Raw genomic sequence first — 7,562 nt, forward strand, 5'->3', positions numbered from 1 at the left:
GTGGAACCTCTGCACTCTCTTATTCAGTTTCATTCTCCACATGTTCTGTGGACATGAGTCAAGTTGTTTTGTCTTTTTCTAGGTGGACATAGTTGGTCCTAATGACCAGTAGCTTAATGAGTTGATACTCTATTTGATGTAGTTGGCCATGCAGTTGAGGATGCAGGATCCCACTCTGATCCTCATCAGAATATGAATCAACAGTGCCACTAATATTTAGAGTATGATGGTCAGCCATGGGGACCAGACAGACTGAGACTGATACTGTGAAAAACAACAAAAGAAACTTGTTCTAAGGACTACCACTTCATTTTTAGACTCCATTTAATCATAGAGAGAAACTGAATTCAAAGTCCCAGGCTCTAAGAGGAACTGAGGACTTCCTCAGATCTGAACAGCTTCTGCTGTAAACAGTTGTCTGAGTCCAGACATCTTAGGAACAACTTGTAAGGAGACAGTTGTCAGAGTCCAGACATCTCAAGGATAACTCCTCCATCTTGCTGGCAGAGTCAAACACGTTCATGTTCCCAGGCCTAGGAACGAACTCCAATCCCACTTCTCCAAATGTTTTCTTAATTGTCTGTTAACTGGTAATATATATATATATATATATATATATATATATATATATATATATATATATTATCTAAACCAAGGTGCATAAGTTATAAAAATGTATAACCAGTTGCCTGTTATGCCATAATTGACTACATGCAACTTGCCCGATCCTTTGTTCCCTTATCATTCTAAAATTCTGGGTCATAGTCCGGGAGGGGACTTGGCCATAAAAGTTGAATTAAGGACCTTGAAGCAAGGTGCTTGGATATGGCCCAGTCTCCAATGGGTACTCCCCTGCCTAACCTGTAATGCCAAAACACAATTGGATAACACTGCAGCTCCCCACCCCAACCCCCACACCACCCCTTTTGTGCCCCCATCCTTTAGAAAGGTTGTACAACTCCCTTCGGGGATGTGGTTCAGATCCCTGAGCACTCAGAAAATAAAGCTTTCATTTTTAATCTTCTATCTCTGAAGAGAGTTTTCTCAGCTTCTACAACCAACCCAATAGCTGTCAAGGGTCTGATCTATGTCTCCTTTCTTTGAGGTTTTCTATGACCATGTCAAGATTTCCCCTAATTACCACTGATTGGTTATCATAGAAACAGCAAGTTTCTCCTAAGGCTATGAAAGTTCTCCCTGTTTCAAAAACAGAATGTCCAGCATCCTTCAGTCCATCAGGTAGTCTTCAAAGACTACCTCTGAGAGGAAGTAAGCCAGGCTCTCTAGCCTGGAAATAGAATTCTCCAAATGGCATGCATCTGATTCTGGGTTCCCTAAAGTTTTGGTTTCCAACAATCAAGGCTAAGGTGCCTAAGGCAGTTGCACTGGCCATTCCTGCCCCTCCTAGGATCAAAACAAAAATTGGGAGCTGTTCGATAAAATAAACTAGTATACAAGTAGTGGGTGTGAGGCTTTCCAGTGAGTTGGAGGTGACACATTTTAGTCAAACTGTTACCATAAGCAAGCCAAGTAATTTGAGGACATGATGCAGCCACATTGTCCTTGGCAGAACAACTCACCATTGGCATGCATACAATTGTAATCCCTGAAGCCTTTTTCTAGCCTGTCTTCTCCACAACCTGATTTCCTGATCATTGTCTCTCTCCTAGACCCATACTGTACTACACCTGGGAGGAGGCATAAGAGGGCAGAGGTTCACCTGAGTGGTAGAGTTTCCCATTCTTGGTTTTTATGACTTTCCATGTCATAAAAACAGGCTCGATATCACGGGTTAGTAAACTCTGGTCACTCTTATCTTTAAGGGCTCTGGAGTCTGAGCTACCATCCCTCTGTCATCATCCTCACTGGTTTTTTTTTTTTTTTTCCAAGGGATGACACCAGCTACTTTGACACCAGTTGGAGTGGTGGGAGAATGACTAGGTAGGTTCCAGGGTCCAGGCAGGATCCTCTTTATCCAAACCAGTTCCTGGTTGAAATTGATGGGTAGGTTCAGAGGTAGGAGATAGTAGGTAGGAATCCTTTCAATGGCCTGGTGAGCTTTCTGAAAAGTGCAGTGACTTGAGAATGGAGTAGTTTGACATTTCTGTTTGGGGAACTATCTCAGAGTTTGGGGAGAATAGGAGGTTCTGATGGTTTGAATAAGAATGGCCGCTCATATATTTAAATGCTTAGTTACCAGGGAGTACTTAGAAGGATTGGAAGATATATGGCCTTGTTGCAGAAAGTGTGTCACTAGAGGTGGGCTTTGAGGCTTCAGAAATCCATGCCAGTCCCAGTGGCTTACTGCCCCTACTGCCTGTGGATCTGGTTGTAAAACTCCAGATTCAAATTCTCCAGCACCGTATCTGCTTGCATGCCACCGTGTTCTCCACCATGATGATAATGGACTAAACCTCCGAAACTGTGAGCAGGCTCCAACTAAATGCTTTCTTTTATAAGAGTTGCTTTGGTTGTAGTGTCTCTTCTCAATGACAGATCACTGACCAAGATAGAGGTGCTCTCCCAAACACAATTTCAAAAGAAGGAACCCCTCCAGGTAAGGAGTGCATTGGGCCCTGTGAAGAGCAAAGGGGAGAGGTTCACCCAATTTTTCACAAGTTTTCAGGATCAAGTTGGTCATAATTTCCTTAAGAGATCTATTCATCCTTTCTACCCTGACCTGAGCTCTGTGGCCTATATGCAGTGTAATTTCTAATTAATATTTAACACCTTTGTCAGATTTTGAGATAATTTAGCCATGAAGGCCAGGCCATTGTTGTACCCCAAAGCTAGGGGCAGCCCAAACCTAGGAATTATTTCCTGAAGAACTTTCTTAGTAACTATTGGCACAGTCTCTTTTTGGGTAGTGTAGGCCTCCACCCATCCTGAGAAGGTATCTACAAATACCAGCAAATCTTTATAGCCAAAAACATTAGGCCACATTTTAGTGAAGTCCAATTCTCAGTGTTCCACAGACCCATTTTCTCAGGCCCAGGTCTCTTGTGGGATCTTCCTTCCTGCTTTGGGGTTTACCTGAGCCCAGGTGGCACATCTAAAGTGATGTCCTTAATCAGGCTTCCCAAATTTGGAGCGTGACTACCTGGGTCTGAGGAGTTGAGCAGTTCTCTGGCCCCTAGGTGGGGGTGGCATGGTGGAGATCCAAAACCAGTTGCCTTCCCTGGACTCTACATCTTGCAGCCTTCACTATCCTTGCTTATCCTGTTTGGCCAGTTCTTATTTCTCCCTGTCAAACATCACCTTCCATCCCCCATGCCTCCTCAGTATATTCCAGGTGGTCCAGTTAAATAGACTCCAGCAGGACTTCCACGACTTGGAGAGTCCCCATTGATTCTAGGGCCACTTCTCTGGTTGCAAGATCAGCCTCTCCTTTGCTCTGGCTTCTGAGGAATCACCCTTTTGGTGTCCTTTGCAATGGACAATGGCCACCCTTTTGGGTAACCAAATAGCTTCCAATAGAACAAAGATTTCTTTCTTTCTTTCTTTCTTTCTTTCTTTCTTTCTTTCTTTCTTTTTTTTTTGGTTTTTTTGAGACAGGGTTTCTCTGTGTAGTCCTGGCTATCCTGGAACTCACTCTGTAGACCAGGCTGGCCTCGAACTCAGAAATCCACCTGCCTCTGCCTCCCAAGTGCTGGGATTAAAGGCATGTGCCATCACCACCCCGGCTGAACCAAGATTTCTATTTTTGATTTTTTTTTTTCCTGCTGAGGCTAGCAATCCTCTTTCTCTATATAGAGCCCATGGGCCATTGTGAAAGCATATTGGCTGTCAGTGTATATGGTGATAGCCTGTCTTTCCCCCAGCACTGTGCTTAACTCAAAAGTTAAAAGCTCAGGAGCTGAGGTTCCCCTGCTTAAAGATTGTGCTCAGGTAGTCTTATCATGGCTCACTACTGCTGCCCCTGCATACCTCATCCCATCTTGGATGAAACTGCTCCCATCTGTGACTCATCTAGTGTCACTGACGGGCTGTTAGCAGATCAGGCCTGATAGACTGGATCAGTTCAGTCAGCTCAAGACAGTCATGCAGGGACCCTCAGAGTCATCATCTGACAGGGCTGAGAGGCCGATGTCTTGTGGAACCTAATGTAAGTTTGATGGTTTGTATAAGCTCTGCCCAGGGAGTGGCACTATTAGAAGGTATGTCCCTTTTGTAGTGGGTGTGGCCTTGTTGGAGTAGGTGTGTTACTATGGGTGTGGACTTTAAGACCCTCATCCTAACTGCCTGGAAACCAGTATTCTGCTAGCAGCCTCCAGGTGAAGATGTGGAATTTTCAGCTCCTCCTGCACCATGTCTGCCTGGTTGATGCCATGTTCCCACCTTGATGCTAATGGACTGGACCTCTGAACCTGTAAGCCAGATCTAATTAAATGTTGTCCTTGAGTTGTCTTGGTCATGGTGTCTGTTCATAGCAGTAAAACCCTAACTAAGACAATCCCGAAGCAGGGCTTAGTATCAGGTCACCTGGAAGTTAGACATCCATTTCTCAGGCGCTCCCTTTAAGAGGACTTCAACAGAATATAGGCCTGTCAGGAACATTTCATGCCCTAAAGTTAATTTGTCAGTTTCCTGTAGCAGCAGGGCAGTGGCAGCTGTGGCACTTATACATGCTGGCCATCCAGCTGCAACCAGGTCAAGGCTCTTGAACAGATTGCCACCAGTCTTTTCCAGGGTCCCAGGGTTTGTGTAAAGAACCTCTAGGCAATACCTCTGGCTGCATCTACATACAAGTGGAATGGCTTAGTGATGTCTGAGAGGGCCAAAGCTAAGGTAAACACCAGGACTCTTTTCAAAGGCCTTCTGATGGCCCTCTGCTCAGTCTCAGTCCACTCCAAAGTCTATATCTCAAGGACTGGCATAGAAAGAAAGGTTTGGCTATATCAATAAAACCCACCATCCATACCTGGTAGCATCCAACCACCTTCAGGATTTCCTGTACTTGTTTTTCATTGGGGGAGGGGTTTACAAGATAACTGAAACGTGGTTGTATGTATCCATGTGTCCATGCATCCACTTTACTTCCTCTAGGTTGGAGCCTAGATATATAAACAAGGGGGTACACAAATGAGCCTTCTTGGACGAGACTCAGTATCCCAGGGCTTGGAGGACCTCAAAAAAAGGCATTTATTGCCTGTCCATATTCTTCCTCAGTGGTTGGAGCTATGAGGAAGCCATCTACACACTGGAACTGGGTGCTTTGTTCGTCTTTTTGTCTAAATTCCATTAGATCTACACTCAGGGCTCTATCAAATAATGCTGGTGAGTCTCTGAACCCCCTTCTCCTGGTTTGTTTCCCCCATTTCTTCTCTTATTTGTTTTCCCCAAGGGCAGCAAATTCACAGAAATTTCTTTCCCTTTCTGTCTTTGGCTGAATCTTGGCTGTTGTAAACTTGCTGAACAAATTTCCAAAAGTTGAGACACAGTCATCCCTTCAAATCTCTGCAATTTCTGGAGCTTTTATCCTTATGTCTTGAACCAACACTGGCAGCCTTCTGGGTTTTGGGGGACTTGTGGGTGTATGGCAATGAATATCTGATATGTCTCACAGAGCTTTTCCAGAGACTGAGCAGATGATTCATCAGATCCTTGAGTACCCTGACCTACCACTTTTAATCTCCCCAGTAATAATGAGGCTGGGGGGGGGGGCATCTAATGCCCTCTTACCTTAAAAAACAGTTTCTCATAGGCCTGCAGCATATCCAGAAATGGAGGGGGTTGGGTCTTTTGATTATCCAAATCACTTGTAGAGAAGGAGACAAACTATGAACAGGAAAGAAGTTTAATTTCTGTTGTAGTTGTGCAGCTTGGTGTTCTTGTGGGACTCCTAACAGTGGGAAAGTGTGCGTGGGGGAGGGGCGTGTCTCTGACTCATTTGTCCTACTGAGTTGCTTCATTCAGCCTTGATAGAAAGGTTTGTGGCCAGTCTTATTGTATCTTGATGCGTTATCCCTGGGAGCCCCACTGTTTTCTGAAGGGAAACAGAGGAGTGGATCTAGGGGATAGGGGAGGTGGGTGGGGGAACTGGGAGGCATGGAGGGAGGAGAGACTGCGCTTGAGATGTAATGTATGAAAGAATTGTTTTTAAAAGTTGAGCTTCCACCCCCTGCCTTCACAATACTTCTAGGGGAATCACTTCCCTCTTCTCTGGTCCAACCCAGATGTTTAGAGAAAGAGGGGCAAGGGGGCAGAGTTCATGCTGCTGGGAGACCTCTTTCTCCTTCCGGCATGTACTCTGAGGCCTCCCCACTTCCACACAGAGAACAGCACTAGGACCCCAGGACCATGAACAGGGAGTCAAGTGACTAAAGTCGGAAGGGAACAGTTCGATGTCCTTCTGTAGAGATGAGAGAACAGACAGAGATTTTGATTTTTTTGTGAATGACAAGGGCAGGCTAAAAGTTGATTCAAGTCCCCAACAAGAACTTAAGCCAAGGGGGAAGGGGTGTGTGGCTAGGGAGCCACCAGCATTGCCATAGCAACAGGAATATCCAGTAACCGAGGTGCATCCCCAGTTGCCACTGGAAGGAGGGGTGCCACAGCAAGGGTGGGCAACCCTGTTTGGCCTGTGAGCCTGTGGGAAATCAGGAAATCATATGCAGCCTCAGAAGCATTGGTGGCTGTGGTCTAGGATGGCCCGCCCACTCCTCTTACAGCTTAGATCTGTTTCTCCAAACAACAGAATTGCCAGACACACAAACATACACACACACACACACACACACACAAACACACACATAGACACAGAGAGAGAGAGAGAGAAAGAGAGAGAGAGAGGGGGTGGGAGAGAGAGAGAGAGAGAGAGAGAGAGAGAGAGAGAGAGAGAGAGAGAGAATAGTCATACAGAGAGACCATGTAAACCAGGGTGGCCACCACACATTTATACATCTGAACAGACAAGAGGAGTCCAGCAACATCTCACACTGATCCTGGACGCAGAATCTATAGCTGTGTCAGAAAGACCTAACCAGAAGTCTCCTCTTACAGACCAGACTTACCTCTAAGATGTTCAGAGCAGACGACTTTTGCTTTGTCTTTTGGGGGATGTATCACCTCTGGAGCACCCAGCAGCGACAGTTGCAGAACATTTTCCCAGTTCCCTGGAACCTCTCAGAGTGCTTACCCACTAGAGTCCTCTCCAGCTTGTGTACTCTTCCCCACCCCTGGCAGTCCCAAGTCCTGTGTCAGAGTCCAGTCTCTGGGGATCTCACTGGACCTTCCAAAATGGTACAAGGAATCCGCCAGAGATGATCACTTACTACAGTCTATAGCAATTGAAAGTGTTTATTCCAACTGGCTAGGACTATACTTAGGTATTCAGGAATCCAGTGTAGCACCAGACATTTAGACTAAAAGGCTTCTAAGGGCAAAAACTACATCCTAGTAATTTGCTCTGCAGCTGCAGGGGAAGGATTTGCACAGGCAGACAGGTTAAAAGAAGCTAAGATAACTAGGGTATGTTGACTTTGGGTTCCTAGAAGAGAGTTGGGTAATTTTCCATGAGATTCTCCATCAAGGAGAGCAAAGTCTACTTAAACCTAAAATGG

General features: G+C 45.4%; 1 long non-coding RNA gene across 2 annotated transcripts; it reads right to left on the bottom strand.

Moving 5' to 3' along the window:
- Positions 1–7,353, bottom strand: LOC143442861 (uncharacterized). 2 transcript variants are annotated; one of them, XR_013111416.1, is made up of 4 exons: positions 7,014–7,353; positions 5,683–5,778; positions 4,922–5,054; positions 1–587 (listed from the first exon to the last, which is right to left on the bottom strand). It is a non-coding gene; the product is annotated as an uncharacterized LOC143442861 (long non-coding RNA). The 2 variants fall into 2 exon arrangements; XR_013111415.1 differs by lacking the exon at positions 1–587 and adding an exon at positions 1,813–2,576 and having other exon boundaries at positions 7,014–7,346.
- Between the last annotated feature and the right edge of the window lie 209 nt (positions 7,354–7,562).

Source organism: Arvicanthis niloticus, chromosome 1 (genome assembly GCF_011762505.2).
Source record: "Arvicanthis niloticus isolate mArvNil1 chromosome 1, mArvNil1.pat.X, whole genome shotgun sequence".
NCBI classification, from domain to species: Eukaryota; Metazoa; Chordata; class Mammalia; order Rodentia; family Muridae; genus Arvicanthis; species Arvicanthis niloticus.